Source organism: Mustela erminea, chromosome 9, assembly GCF_009829155.1.
Source record: "Mustela erminea isolate mMusErm1 chromosome 9, mMusErm1.Pri, whole genome shotgun sequence".
NCBI lineage: Eukaryota > Metazoa > Chordata > Mammalia > Carnivora > Mustelidae > Mustela > Mustela erminea.
In genome coordinates, this window is record NC_045622.1 from 90,852,234 (window position 1) to 90,867,130 (window position 14,897).

Here is a 14,897-nt window from a genome sequence, read left to right on the forward strand (position 1 = left end):
GCATTCTCAATTACAATATTCAGACTGAGTACTAGGCTAGATGATGGTGAGCTGGAGAGTTTATTTGTTACCAAGTGAACAAGTTTGAACTTACTGATTCTCATCTCAGGTTCTAAAGTCAGAAGAAATGTATCTTATACTTCCAGCTCCACCTCTTAGTTGCTACATCACCCTGGACCAATTACTTAGGCTCTTTGTGTTTCAGTTCCGTAGGCGAGAATTGAGCAGAAAAATACATAATTTTGACATAGTGTGCGGTGCATATCAAATGCTCAATAAATAAATGATAGTTACTATTGCTATTAGGAAATTATACTCATAACTTCCATTAAGTGTTAAAAGCTTCCATAAGCATAAAAATCTGCCATCAGCTTATGCCAAGGTTGAAATAAGTTAATTAATCTTACACAAGCTTTTCATCATTTTAGTCTTCATTATAAATATGATTGACACTGGAAAACATTATCAAAAATAATACTGCCAACTTTGATAGTAAAGTTGGCAAAAAAAAATCATTTACATATTCAGTATAAATATAAAGCAAAACACTCATAGTGCTTTCAGTTAAATGTTCCCATTTCTGTGAAAAATAACCAAGAATTTTAATGAAAAGAAAGTGAGCTAGCATTTATTGTCACTGATCATGTGCCAAACATGTAAACATCTCAATGCTCCCAAAATAACTGCATAAGAAATTATTTCCATTTTTATAGTCAAGGAAACGAAGACATTGCTACTAAGGATCCACAGCTAATAGGTGTGAAACAAAGTTGGAAAGCAATGTTTGTCTATTTCAGATCGCTTTATATTTTCCCTACAAACACTCGATATTTCCTTCCCCTTTTGACCCTGCATATCTGCCACAGTAAGAGTGATTCTGCTTTCTTCCCAAAATACTATACTCCATGTTTTAAAAATTAGTATCCTGAGATCAGGGATTAATATTTTCAGTTTCTAGAAATCCTGAAACTCTAGGTAGTCAATTATGATCAGAATCCTAAAATCTTAGCTTGAAGGCATCTTAGTTTTTAACCTTTATTTAGTAGAGGAGAATATGAGAGAGGTAAAATGACTTATACAGATTGTTACAGTGGGTTACTGGTAACATTAAGAGTAGGAAAAATATTTGTATCACTTAACTTTCAGATCTCAGCTTTTGCAACATAAGGAAGCCACTCAGTAGGTGCTTAACACACATAGTCAGTACACGCATTGGTATTTTTTATTGACCCTCTACAGATTCCTGAAAGCCACATTTCTTGCACGTATGTGTTCCTGCATGAAGAAACAAATATGCAGATATATGTGCATTTGAGTTTTTTGGAGGGGGTGTCTCAAACTAAATTCAATTAGTCATTCAAAGAGTATTTACTGCATGCACACTACTTGTCAGACACTTTCTGAGATGCTGAGAACATGCCAGAGAACAAATAAAATCCTTGCCATCAGAGAATGTTATAAGCACACTGTCTCATCCACAAGATCTGCCCAACCAAATTTCAACTGTCAAATTCACAGTTCTTCAGAGAAATCATTTTGAAGAAAAGTAAGACGCAAGAGACTCTTGATCCCCTTGGAGAGTCTTCCAAGACACTATTTATAAATCATTAATTTTTTATATTTGTATTATAAAGTAATCTAAAGAAAGTTTATACGGACACGGGATATTTTCCACAATTCACAAAGCATGTTTCAATATTTCCCGAGGGAATAGCATTCACTAAAGCACATCCAAATATGTTTTAAAAGTGTAGGATCTTACAAAAACATAAATGGGCCAAAAAAGGAGGGAAGGAGAGCAAGAGGGAGAGCAAGAGAGAAACCAAGAAACAGACTCTTAACTATAGAGAACAAATTGATGGTTACCACAGGGGAGTTGGAGTAGGGGGATAGGTGAAATAGGTGATCCAGATTAAGGAGGGCCCTAGTCATCTAGTCATGATGAGCACCTGGTGATTAAAAACTAAAAAAAAAAAAAAAGGGGGGATAGGATCTTACCAAAAAGGATTGTACCTATTTGTGCTACTCCAACCTTATTAATGCATTTCTCCTTTTTCAAATGTATACCAACATCAATTTAGATAAACTGTCTCCTTAAATCAGCTTATTTTTTATTTTCAAATTATGCATTACTTAAACTAAAATCATACATACTCAATTTAAATGTGCATTTATTGAATGCCTACTGTGCATAACATATGCAATCTGATTTCAACCTCATGGCAGCTTTATGTGGGTGCTATCACCCCTATTTTACAGATGAGCAAACAGACTCAGAGAGGTTAAATGGTGCATGTAACACACGTGACCCAGTGGAAAGCTGAATATTCATATTCACTTATGATGCCAGAGTCCAAGTTTACCAAATTTCTTAGTCACCTTTAAGGAGCACACAAAAAAGTAAAACTTATGAAATGGCAAGAACTTCCATAGATAATTTCCATCTCTTCTTAAGATCAGTGAAAATGATTAGTTTTAGGATGCGTTTCCAGAATATGAACACAGATTTCAAATTGTTTCCCTTATTGAAAAGCCACAGTATAAAATTCCAAAGGGCAATTCCTCAGTCTGACTGTCTTGTTATCATCCACCGATATGATATCAAGAATAACAATAATTAAAACAGTAGGGCTCTTTTTCCCTCCAAGGGAGAATAGGTCTCCGGAAACATACTGAGGAAACGGACAGAACACAGGGCTGCTGTTGTAGACAATGAAATTACGAGCAATGACCATGACTGGCTGCCTCAGAAAATGACTGCAAGTTGGTGTTGGAAGATGAGCACACGCAAACTATAAGACAAGTAGGTCTACATGAAATCTTGATTTCATACATTCTATCGGGCCTTTATCTTATCACAAAAGAGGTTTAACAAACATAGGATTCCTTATATCCGGAAAGTCTCTGCTCCCAAATTGTGGACTTGGGGGCCTTAATATTTGTAACAGAACTTCACACTAAATTATATAACTGCCTAGAAATCTGTCTCTATTTTGAGCAAGACACTGTAAAATACAGCTAAAATTATACATTTAATATATAAGAGCTATCATATGCAACTTTTCGACCAAAAGTACACACAACAGCATTATTTTTCCCTAAAATCTCTCTCAAGTGTTATTTTTGCTGAAATTTATGTTTCTATGCTTTAAGGAGAAATTCTTGATTTTTCAGCTTCTGTCTGGAAGCAGTATTTCATATCTAAAATGATATGTTGCAGCCAATGTGTCCTGATAAGACATCGAAAGAAGAAAGTGGTGATTCCTGTGAGGTCAGATGCACATTTCCTGGTTCTCCAGTGTAGCCACTGGAATTGGTAAAGTGGCTCAGCCAGCCAGTATTAATTCCCAGGAAGTTAATCCAAATTAATCCAAGAACAACCATAACAAACAGCCCTCATTAGAGAGCCTATTATACCTAGGGCTTTGCATAACATTACTTTTTAATTCACAAAACCATTCAAATTTGTTGATATTATCATTCCCATTATACAGATGATAAGATTGAGGGTCAGAGAAATTAAAGTTATTGCCCAAAGGGCACAGCGATTACATCAGAGTGGGAAGGTAGTTGAAAAGGTAACTTCAAAATTTGGAGAACTCACCAGGTTTCTAGGCCTAAGGCCCTCTGCAGAATCCCAGTCTATAACTACCTACTCACAAATGTCACTCAATAAGCACCAACCTTGGCCCTGAAATAAGCTGCAATGAGGTAACTTTCTAGGTCTTGCATGGTCAAAATATGTTCATCAGTCCATGAGCAAGTTGCTTGACATACCAGGCCAACCCCGAATGCCAAACAAAAGGAGATAATCCCCGAGCTGGGCAATGCATCTCTAACTGTAGTGCTGGGGAAGTGATTCACCAGCATGAAAAATGATGCCATCCTTAGAAGCTCCATCATCTCTAGAGCTGAAGAACATGCTTAAGTGGAGGTGAGTGGGAGGACACACTTCAGCCCACAACTTTAAACATATCTCTACCCTCTTTCTCTCTTTCCTTCTCTCTCCATCCCCCACTCCCTCCCCTTCTTCCCTCTCTTTCTCCGAAAAGTTTGCATGTGTGTGCAAGTGTGGAGGGAGCCCTGAACCCAGAAGAGCTGACCATGTTTAGAAGAGCAATGAACTTGGAGGTCTAACTGGAGTAGCAATGAAGACATTTTCCGTTCAAAAAGAACCAAAAAAAAAAAAAAAAAAAAACAGAGAGAGAGAGAGGGGGGGGGGGAGAAAGAAAGAAAAGAAAAAGGAAAAAGAAAAGGAAGAGCAAGGGATCTGCATGGATTAACAGAAGCCAAGCTGACAGCAAGGCTGGGGGAGTTTCCCATGTGATGTCCAGAGCTGAGCAGCAAAAACAAAGTACTTTTTTCCTTTTTTGTCACTGTGCTAAGTTGCAACGTAACAGGAACTTGAGACAACTTGAGTGAATCTATGATCGCCAAGCTGTGACTTAACTGTGGTCATGTAAAAGACAAAATTAAAAAAGCAAACAAACTAACAACCTGCCAGGAATTCTAAGATATGCAGAAGCCTACAAGGAGCTCAGGGGAGGATTAAAAAAAAAAAAAAAATTCCTGCACGATTGTTTTCATAGGTTGATAAATGTATTGTCTGATCTGTGTCCCAACAGGAAACATGTGCCCAGAAAAATAAATTAAAGAAGTGCTCAGCTGTAGGCTAGTTTAGTTAAGGAGTAATGAAACGGATAAGAATAGATGATGCGAACATAAGAACAGACTCAGAGGCTTTTAGCAAGGGTGTTTCTGGTTTCTATTATCACCTCTCTAATATAAATCTAACTCCATGGTTCTTAATGACTCTCCAGGGACCACCGCTCACCAGATTAAATGTGCCCAACACCAAGGAGGAACCCAGGAGATTCTGGCCTCTTATCTCCTTTGAGATATACCAGACTTGGGGTTTTTTTTAAAAAAAATTTTTTAGTAGTATTAAAACTAGGGTTATCTGAGCTCTGTTATTAAAAAAAAAAAAATTCTAAGGATATGAATATTGGAGAATGGCTACTCTTGAGGTCCAGAGTGGTGGGAGTTTATTTCAAGCTCTCAGGACAGTTTCCTTCCTCGAGCCTTCTAGATAAAAATGGCATATGTGGGGACAGAAGTAGTCACACTATGTAGTGTTGATTCTTGTCTAGCTTGGATCCCAAACTGACTTTTGTCTGCTGTTTAAAGGCTTGTGGGAGTTACTGTCTCCTAAGTTTTGGCCATTAACCAGAGTTATAGCTTCTCTAGGCCTCAGTTTCCTTTTTTTTGTTGTTTTTTGTTTTTTTTTTTATTGGCATGAGATCTCTGAGGAGTCTTCTGGCTCTAAAGTTATATGGGTCTATGATTCTGATAAAAGGCCCCAGAGAAGAATGGAGAAGGATGAGGAGGAAGAGTTTTGCCAAAAGAAAAAAAAAAGAGAGAGAGAGAGAGAGAAAAGAAAAGAGAAAAAAAGCCAGCTCCATGACCCTGGAAGCTATAGGGGAGGAAGGAGACGGAAAGAGAACCTACAGACCCCCAGGCTTTCTAAGCATTTTCAATCCTCTCTTATTTTTCTTTATTGGCCTCTGTCTCCCAAGACAAAGCTGTCACATGAGAAGCACTGGAGCTCAACACACAGACCTTTTCTAAGTTACAACAAGACACTCGATTTCTGCTTTTTTTCTCAAGAGCCCTGTCTTGGGGATGTTGGGAAGATTTCTGGCAAAACCCAAGTCAACTGCCCAAGCTGCCTTCTATCTCTGGGCAGCCTTTCTGTTATCCAAAGAAGTGGTTAGTTTGAAAGGGGTGGGGTTAAAAAGAAGTGGGTCCTCCTTTCCATTCTTAGCACTGGGGAGAACTAGGTAATCTGAAGACCACATTTGAGCATGTGTATGCAAGAGAGATGGGGGCAAGTGCAGTCACCTCTCTCCACCACTTCCTTCCCCCATGCCCACTCTCCCTCCCTCCCCCCCACCCCCCCCCCCCACGGCCATTCTTCATCTGCTTGGTTTATTGTCATATTTTTGTGTTAATACATTCTGTGGATCTGTAATGTCAGGTTGGATAATGAAATTTAAATTGGGTCCCTTCGATTTCCAATGGCTAAACATTTGTGCCTCTAACTCCAAGGCTGCCATGCAACTTAAATGCATTCGAGAGTGTCAGTCACCCAGCTCAGGCACCCCACACTGCAGTGGCTTTCTTGGGGAGTTTTTTTTTTTTTTTTTTTTCCTGGTGAACATTTGCAAAGGCGTTCGCCCAGGATGCAGACAACTTGCATCATTATAGCAAACCGGCTTATTGGTGGGCACAACCTGATGGAACAGATGCCTGGGCCACCCTCTCCCTATTTTCTGGCCCCCAATAGCCAGGCTTTTAAGAATCCCACTAAAGGGGGTGAAGGGATCAAGGAACCAGGAATGATAAATAAACGGGCATTTTCTTCATCAATAAAGTAAGAAAATAAGGAGCACTCACTGTATTTCAGACAGATCACAGCAACATCCAGATGGAAATCCAGGTGGTTAAGAACAAGCGAAAACGCGTGATCTTGACACCATAAAGAAAAAAAAAAGGGGTAGGGGGGAGGTTGATGAAGAAAAATCCAACTGCAATTATCCATCAATTTTAGTCAACATAGGCACAAATCCAACTGTGCTCTCTGCTGGTTTCTCTCCCCCAATCAATGCCTCATTCTGCCGCGGTCAACTTTTCTTCTCCGAAATTTCTTTGCAGATGTATTATTAATTCCCTCTCCTCTTGTGGGAAATTCAAAAAGAAAAGAAAACACACCACCATAGCAGGTCTTTACTTTCCTAAAAAAAAAAAAAAAAAAAAGAAAGAAAGAAAAAAATGCCCCAAACTTTCAATTCCAAAAATATCTCCTTGGCTTACTTTCTCCTTTATAGAGAAAAACGAAAATACTTTTTCTTTATGGATCCTCCGTTCTCCATTTCCAATCATCCTTTTGGGGAGGGGGGGCAGCTGTTTTATTATTATTTATTTATGTCAGAACACACCAAGCCCCGTGGGTCTGACACTGGTTTATTTCATTTTTCAAGGCTCCCTGTGTGCACACATACACATTTGTGTTAAGATCCAGGTCTCCCAAGAAAAAGCTTCCTTCTTCCTTTCCTCTTGCACAATCAGTTTATCCACTGCGTTCGGTTCCAAGAGAGAGCTGCGTCCCGCATCCTTCATTTTTGCAAGGCACCCAACCGCCACCGCCACCGCCACCAAAAAAAGTCTCCGTTTACATCGTTGGTCCCTCACCCCCAGCACCCCTTCGAAGAATTTGGGGATCAACTCCCCCCACTCGCCAGCCTTCCGGCCGGCCCCTTCTCCAAAGATCTGATTAGATTTCTCATCACAACCCAGTGCGCAATTGGATTTTTGATTTCAGCCACCCGGCCAGCCACCTTCCCCTCTCCCTCCAAACTCCCTGTTATATCCTGTCTCCTTCCCTCCACCGCCTCTGCAATTTCATAATCTCACGTTAAATGGAGTGCGGGGGGCGGGGGCGGGGGCGGGGGCGGAGGTAGTGGAGGAAAATTTCAAGGCTCCGTCAGCTGTCAAGAAGAAACCCATTCCTCCCACCGCCCCCCCTCTACTTTTTTTTTCTTCTTCTTCTTCTTTTTTTTAAGGCTCGGGGTGGCTTTCGTTTCCTCTGTCCCCGCCCCCACCCCCGGCGCCCGGTCCAGATCCTCCAGGTGTTGCAGAACTCCGCGAGCAGGGCCGGGATCACGGGGGAGACGCGTGACGCGGTCCCTCGCCGGTGGCCCCTGCCAGCCCCGGAGTCCCCTTCTCCTCCATCAGCGGGCAGCGCATCCGGAGGGGGGTGGGGGGCGCCGCGGCGAAAGAAGTTCAAACTAGGCTTTTATTTCAAAGGAGGAAGGCGAAGTGAGGGGACCTACGGGGTGTGAGGCAAATTTAAAAAGAAGAAGAAGAAAAGAAAAACGGAAAACAGAAAATGGAACGAAAGAGGTTAAAAATTTAAAAAAAAAAAAAAATCCCTAATCGCTGGCTCCTCTCCTCCTGCTCGAATGAAACTGCAGCTTTGATCTCATTTCCAGCTGCGTCGGGAGCCACAAGTTGGTCTCTCTTCGCGCAGACCTTCTCGACGCCGGCTGGTCCTCCGCGAGGAGACGCGTTCTCGGGAGCGCAGCGGCTTCGCGCCGGCCTTAGCGCCATCGCCCTGGCTCGCGGCTCCCTGCGCGGCAGAAACCCCGGTCCCCGTCCATCCACTTCGGCTCGAACTCTCTTCCTCTCCCGCCCCCCACCCCCACCCCCACCCCGCCCGCTCTCCCCCGATAAATAAATGCGCTCCTTGTGCCCGCGGCACCTCCTGCGGCTCTAGGCTTTCTCTCAGCCAATGCCACGTCCTGACGTCTTGGGTCCGAGCTCCCCAAATCTCCTCTCGGACTGCAGTCCCCTTCCCTCCTCTGCCCCTTTTTCTTTCCCCCTTTCCTTTCCCTTTCTCTGCTTGTGATCAGTAAAATACAATTACCCAATTACCTCCCATCATCTTAGCACTGATTGGTCAATTGCATTAACACTTGAAGTCGGGGACGAGGGGATTGGAGCCTCTGCGGTGTGGCACCGCTGCCACCTGGAGGGCAGAGCCAGAACAGCTGCGTTTCAAAGCAACCCCCAAGGCTCGGAGGTTAGTAATAGGCAAAGAAACTCAGGGGTTGTGTGTGAGAAGTTACCCTGTTTTGTTTTTCTAAAAGCCTGCCTGTTTCCATCCTGAAAGCCAGGCGTTGGAGCTACAAAGGGGAAGACATTGAAATCAAATCTACAGTAAGATTCAGAAATATCACCAAACACAGAGAGCTGTTGCTTTCAGATTGCTGGGAGAGATTCCTCTCCTAGCCAGGCAGGCTGGTCACAAGGTAAGGATTAACATGGTAGCATCACCCAGGATAGGCTGATCAGAAAGCATCTAGGAGTAACTGAAAAGCTGCTGGGAAGGAAGACGGGTCCAGGAGGATAATCTCAACATGAGAAAGCACTGTAAAGGCGAGATAGGAGCCTTCAGCCTATGCAGTGTTGCAGTAAATTGGCCTGTTCAGTTTGTACAAGACATCCAGGACAGCTTGACAACTCAATTCCAACATTCTTCCTCCTGGTTGTGGGCTTTTCCATCATTGTGTGTTAAGGGGCCCGGGGGGGGGGGGGGTGGCAGGCGCTGAGCAGGTGGCACATTTCAACTTCACAGAGTGTTCTTAGAAAGACGGAGGGGCCCAAGAAACATTAATATTACATTCATGTTGGTTTCTTTCTCTACTACATTCTGTTAATAAAGAAGTATAGATGTTGGAGATGAGCAAGTATGTATCTGCTTCAGGCTCCTTAATTAATGATCTTTGTGCTCACTTTCTTTATTTTTGAGAGCTCAGAATATGTACTTGGCTTAAAAACAGTTTTAAACAAAGTGAGTTAATCATAATGAGAAATGTCATTAGACAAAAAGGAGATTTTTTTTTTTTACTAAGGGAACATCAGAGGCATATCCAAGTTCACACCAAATGTTCTTTTGTTTCTTTCCTGTTCCCTTTATAGAACACGGATATTTTCTCACTTAGCATTAGAAAATTTAAAAAAGAATTACATCTATACATTTATTTCGGTACTAAGCACATGCCCTCATATGTATCTTAAATGTCAGCATCTGCAAGGGGACGGGCCTTTACACGTGGATTGTGATTTATTAGAATTTCCCCATCTTTTTGGAGAGCTTTGATGTAGTTATGAATTGCATCAACATGCTTCTATTTTTAAATAAATGCTGCACTGATGGACTTAAAACATTAGTGGGCAGTTGACTGTAACTTTGTCTTTTGAAGCTCTTGCCCCTTTATGCCAATTACAGTTTATCAACTAATAAGCCATTAAAAAGTACACTTACTAGTTGCTCTAGATAGCTTCAAAGGAGTCTACCCTCTGGTTCTGAAGTAAACTAGAAGCCATTTGAAATGCAAATTTTCTTTTTAGCGACTTTGACAGCAAGGGAAAGGCCAATGATTTGTTTTTCAAAGCTGATTATTAGCTACCTACCAGACATCTTTAAAGCCTTTCGGAATGAATTAATCTATCAAACAAAGCAGCAGGGAAGGATCAGTGCTATTTAGCCAAAAGGAAAAGGGAAAGCGTTCCCATTTCTGCTTGGTTTCTCATTCGGCGGCAGCTACCATTTTTTTTTCCACGTCAGCTACCCATTCACACTCTATAACCTTGCATTAGTCACTTGGTTTTCATTTTTTGATCAGACCCGAACCAGTGATTATTGGGCATCCATAAGACATGGCCTTTTGCTGACTTCTTGTATACATTACTTTATTTAAAACTCAAAACAACCTGTTGGGAGATTTTAAAGGCAGAGAAAGTGATGCCAAAGCCACATGCTTGGTAAATGACACAGACGAGTTTTGAACCCAGATTGACTCAATACCAATGCTCCATTTTTGCGACTACTTCTAGATAGTCTGGGGGAATACATCTAAGATGTTCAGAGGCATGCAGGCTGCGGTTGTCAGCTCTGAATCCCAGGAGGTGAATATCTCACCCTGTGGGGAAATGGATTTGCGACACTTGTCACTGAATGATCTTTCTTGAAGAGAACTGAAATAATTAGTAAGCAAGCTAACTGTCATACAAACGCACATGCAGACTAAATTGTTATTTAACAGTGATATAAATGTAGATATGCATTCAGTAGAAGTTGCAGGTACTGTCAACAATGACAGGGTATATGGTCAAGGAAATTTCTTGATAAAAGCTCTTTTAGAGGAAAAAATTACCCAATGAGCAGAGGGATCGGTCACTTTGTCACAGTTCCAGGTAGCCCATCTGAGTGACCAAAAGCTTGGACAGGACAAATGCCATCAAAATGAGATGTCCCAGGAGAAGAGGAACATGGTTTGTCTAAGGACATACAGAATTCTGTGTTTGTTCTCCGTTCCTGATTTGTAGGCATTTAGTTGGTGAAACAAAACTATCATGTTATTTCGCTGTGTGCTGGTGACTTTACCTGGTGTAATCTTCAGCAAACAGCAGAGGACAGCATCTTGTAACCAGAAATACAAAAAAAAGCAAATAGAAGGAATTCAGTAACTTTGCTTAAACACTGAGAAAATATGGATGTGTCTATTGTGTTTATTAATTTGACTTAACAGGCTTTAAGCTGCTCTATTCAAGCATAATACATACTTATGATTTGGGTCTTTATGCTACAAATTCTGGGAATAGATAGTCCCTTTTCATTTCCAGTTCTACTAAACAGGACCAGAATATCCCGTGAGAATCTTAGGAAGCTTGCCTCTATCGTCACACATAATGACATGTGAATTAACATCTTTAGACCAACTTCTTTTGAAAACCACTTTATTGATAAAAGGCCATATTTAGTGGGAACTTACTACAAGCGTTATGCTAGACAAAATGTGATGCTAGATAAGAATGTTGTATTTCAACTATAAGGTAGCCTAATAGTCATTTAGTCTTCTTCCTTGAAATACAGATGAAGATACTCAAGTCCAGGTAGATTTGCAGGTTTCTGTTTCTACAAGACTACCCGCCAACCAGTTCCCACCCCATTTAGTCTTGTTTTTCAATGTCTTCATACTTAATTTTTTTAAGCAATAACTGTAATGATAAGTTTATGAGTGTCAAGATCAAAGTGTGTTCTAAGTATGTTACAGATATCAACTCACGCAGTTCTCTCAACAATTTTATGAAGTAGGTATAATTCATTCCCATTCTATCTTATAGATAATGAAAGTAGAGGTGAGGTTAAATAAGGGCACCCAGCTAGGAAGTGATGGAGGCAATGTTTTTAACTCAGGTCATTTCGCTTCAGAGATCCTGGTTGTAACAGATACTTCCTATTATTACTTATGGCACTGGACAGAAATGATTGGCTCATGTCTGTACTCTCCCCCCGAAGCAAGACTGATTTAATGAGAGCATTTTTTTTTGTATTTCTAATATTATCCACACAGTTGAATGAATAAATGTCTAAGTCTATGACATATGGAAGCATATATGTCTTTTGGCTCTTACCGGATATTCTTTTCACTATGGTATACAAAATGTTAGAACTTACTGCAATTACTAAACAGAAAAACTAATAAAATAATTTAATTGGAGAATTCTAACTTGTATCAGCTAGCTGATGCTGTGTAATTAATCATCCTCAGACCTGGTAGCTAAAGTCAGAAATCATTTATTATTTCTCATGAGTCTGTAGGCCAGTCAGAGATTGGTTAAATTGTTCCGATCTTGGCTGGGTTCACTGTTAGCTGATCTAAAATAGACTCAGCGAGGGTCACTGGGGCAACTCCACTCCACTCCATATATCTCTCTCCCTTCGTCAGCTTGGCCTAAGCAAATTTCTTGGCAATAGTAGAAGTCCAAGAGAGGAAGCAGAAAGGCATGAGTACATTTTCATGTTTCTGTATGAATCAAATTTGCTGACTTCTCTTGGCTAAAGCAAATCACTTGGTTGAGCCTATTGTCAAGGAATTGGGATAGGTTATCCTACCTTTCATGGGAGGCCACTTTAAAGTTACATGACAAAAGAGAGTGAAGAATCAGGGTGATCAACGCAATGAACCTGAACTTCTATCTCTTACAAATAACGAATTTCCTTAACAATTACAGGGACTTGGAGGAAAGAAGAATTCTCATTCAATGGGTCACTTATTTATTTAAACAGATAAGTCTTAACCTCCTATTATGTGTCATGCATTATGAAAATTATCGCTAACTCTTCTGTTACCCCCATTACCCTAACCACATCTGTTGATGCTAATTCAAAAATGGCTCAACATCTGATCGATTCTCTTTACTGTATTACTTTAGGAGACCACTCTCAGTTTCCTCTGTGGACCCTTTGGCACTGCCCTTTCTTCTTACCCATGCCACCCCATCTCTAGTGCCAGCTAGCTTCTGAAAAAGAAATGCTGATGAGAAAGTTAAATGGAAGAAATAATTAAGGGAAAATATGTTCCATATGTACAACAAGAAGCCACAACAATGGGAGAACTCTCTGCAATGCATAGGACAAACGAATCCTATTTTAAATATGTAACTATTGCTTAGAAATAACTACTAGAAATAAGTAGGAAAAATTAAAAAAAAACAATCTTACAGATGAATGGGAAAAATACATTACTAGTTGATCTGCTGAAGACCTGGTTATTTTAACATTTATTGGTACCCATGTTATTTCGCACCATGCCTGGCCTTTTGGCCTCTTACTACCTCTTGATTGGTGAATGAATGAACTATCTTCTGTGGGGAGGAAAGTAGGTAGATAGTAGGCATGCCAATTACAAGCAATGATGATACAACAAGGGCAGAATTTTACCAGCTGTAAGTATAAAGAGCTGGGTGAATAGAGGAGGTAGTTGTTACCTCTCTGTGGGGGCAATCCCAGAGGACTTCCCAGCAGGAAATCTAAATGTGTGAAGAGTTTATGAATGTTAGCATAGAGTTGATGGAGGCAGGATTGCCATTTTGCAGCTAGAGAGCACAGAATGTGCATTCTAAGAAAAAAACAAAACAATTTGTGGTCCCAAGATTAGCAGGGCTGAGATGAGCTAAATTAGGTATTCAGCCATGGGAAAGGTGGTCACACTATCAGATGCCAAGTAGAGATCAAAAGAGTTCAGATTCTGGAAGCAATCTTAAAATTTTCCTTCTAGGAGGATATCCGTTGCAAATGAGCTCTGGGAAGGAAGGGAACATCCGTGGAAGGGAACCTCTGTGGTAGAAGGGAGCATCTTAAGAGAGAATCCTCCCGTTCTCAGGTCCACTAGGCAACATGACAAATTCTAGGCATGACTTAAAGTAATAAGAAGAAAGCTGATGGAGACAATTGTAGGACAATTTGGCAACTGATCCTAATGCAATTTAGACCCGATTACATTACTTTTTAAATGGTGACCCAAGCCCTTGTAGAACACAGTCTCTTTTATCAAATATTTCTAAGGGAGATGGTATTTGTGCATAGAAACTACGTGGTGGTATTTTTGTACTGTCTAAATTAGGATGCTTTGCACGGAGAAGAAAATTGGCCATAAAGGTATCTTTAAAACTCCACCAGGAATTAGTAGATGGTGTGAATCCAGTTGTGTAGTTTGAGAAGACAGCTGCATTTTATCTAGCGAAATCAGCACTTGATACTAAACAACTCCTAAAGAATGTCACTTTACTTTAGCATTTGCCGTGCAGTGCGGATTCAAGATATGATAGCCTTGTTTTCCCTGCCATATTACTATTGTGTCTTCAGGAAATGAAGTGCACAGATTTCAAAATTCAGTTCTCTTCACATTGAAGATGCATTAGCACATCTGTGATGCCAGGCCTCCAGCTCCTTTAGAGGCACGAGATGCAAATAACGTTAAACAATCTGCATTTGTTTTTTAAATGTTCAGGTTTCTCCCATAGATAGCATTTTTGAGGAAAGCAAATGACTGGGAGAAGCTTCAGATTTGAAAAATAATAATAATAGCCTATTGTATTTACATGGAAAATGGAAATACCTTTATCATTTGAGTGAACTCATCCCCAACACCAAAAATAAGCACTTCTAAAGAAATAGCACTCAGACTCAACTTTCACAGTGGGAGGGGTTGGCAATCCTTGGATTCACTACACAGATTTTTTTTCTGAAGTCAGCAACAACTATATGAGTTTTAGAGGGGAAATTCGATGTAAAATAAGTACCCTCTGTGACAGGTGACTACTGTAAGATGCATTGTGGAGTGTGGTCTTACTGAATATATTGCTTGAACACTGGGTAACTGGTAACTGATTGAACTTTTGACATCTTGCTACAACTTTCAGTTGGCAATCTTCCTGAAAAGCATTTTGGTAAAAGTTCAAAAAATCTTGTGGAAGTTCACGTTTTCCCT

The 14,897-nt window shown here is 40.6% G+C and overlaps 1 protein-coding gene across 8 annotated transcripts in view; it reads right to left on the bottom strand.

Annotated features, from left to right (window-relative positions):
• Positions 1-14,897, bottom strand: part of LRRC4C (leucine rich repeat containing 4C) — a 1,206,407-nt gene that overhangs the window by 155,346 nt on the left and 1,036,164 nt on the right. For 3 of the 8 annotated variants that reach the window (XM_032357777.1, XM_032357775.1, XM_032357774.1), the window contains exon 1: positions 6,457-8,472. The exons of the other annotated variants lie outside the window; for them this stretch is intronic. The gene's annotated coding sequence lies outside the window, so the exon portion shown is untranslated. Of the gene's footprint in view, positions 1-6,456; positions 8,473-14,897 lie in introns of those variants that run through there. 8 annotated transcript variants of the gene reach the window in all.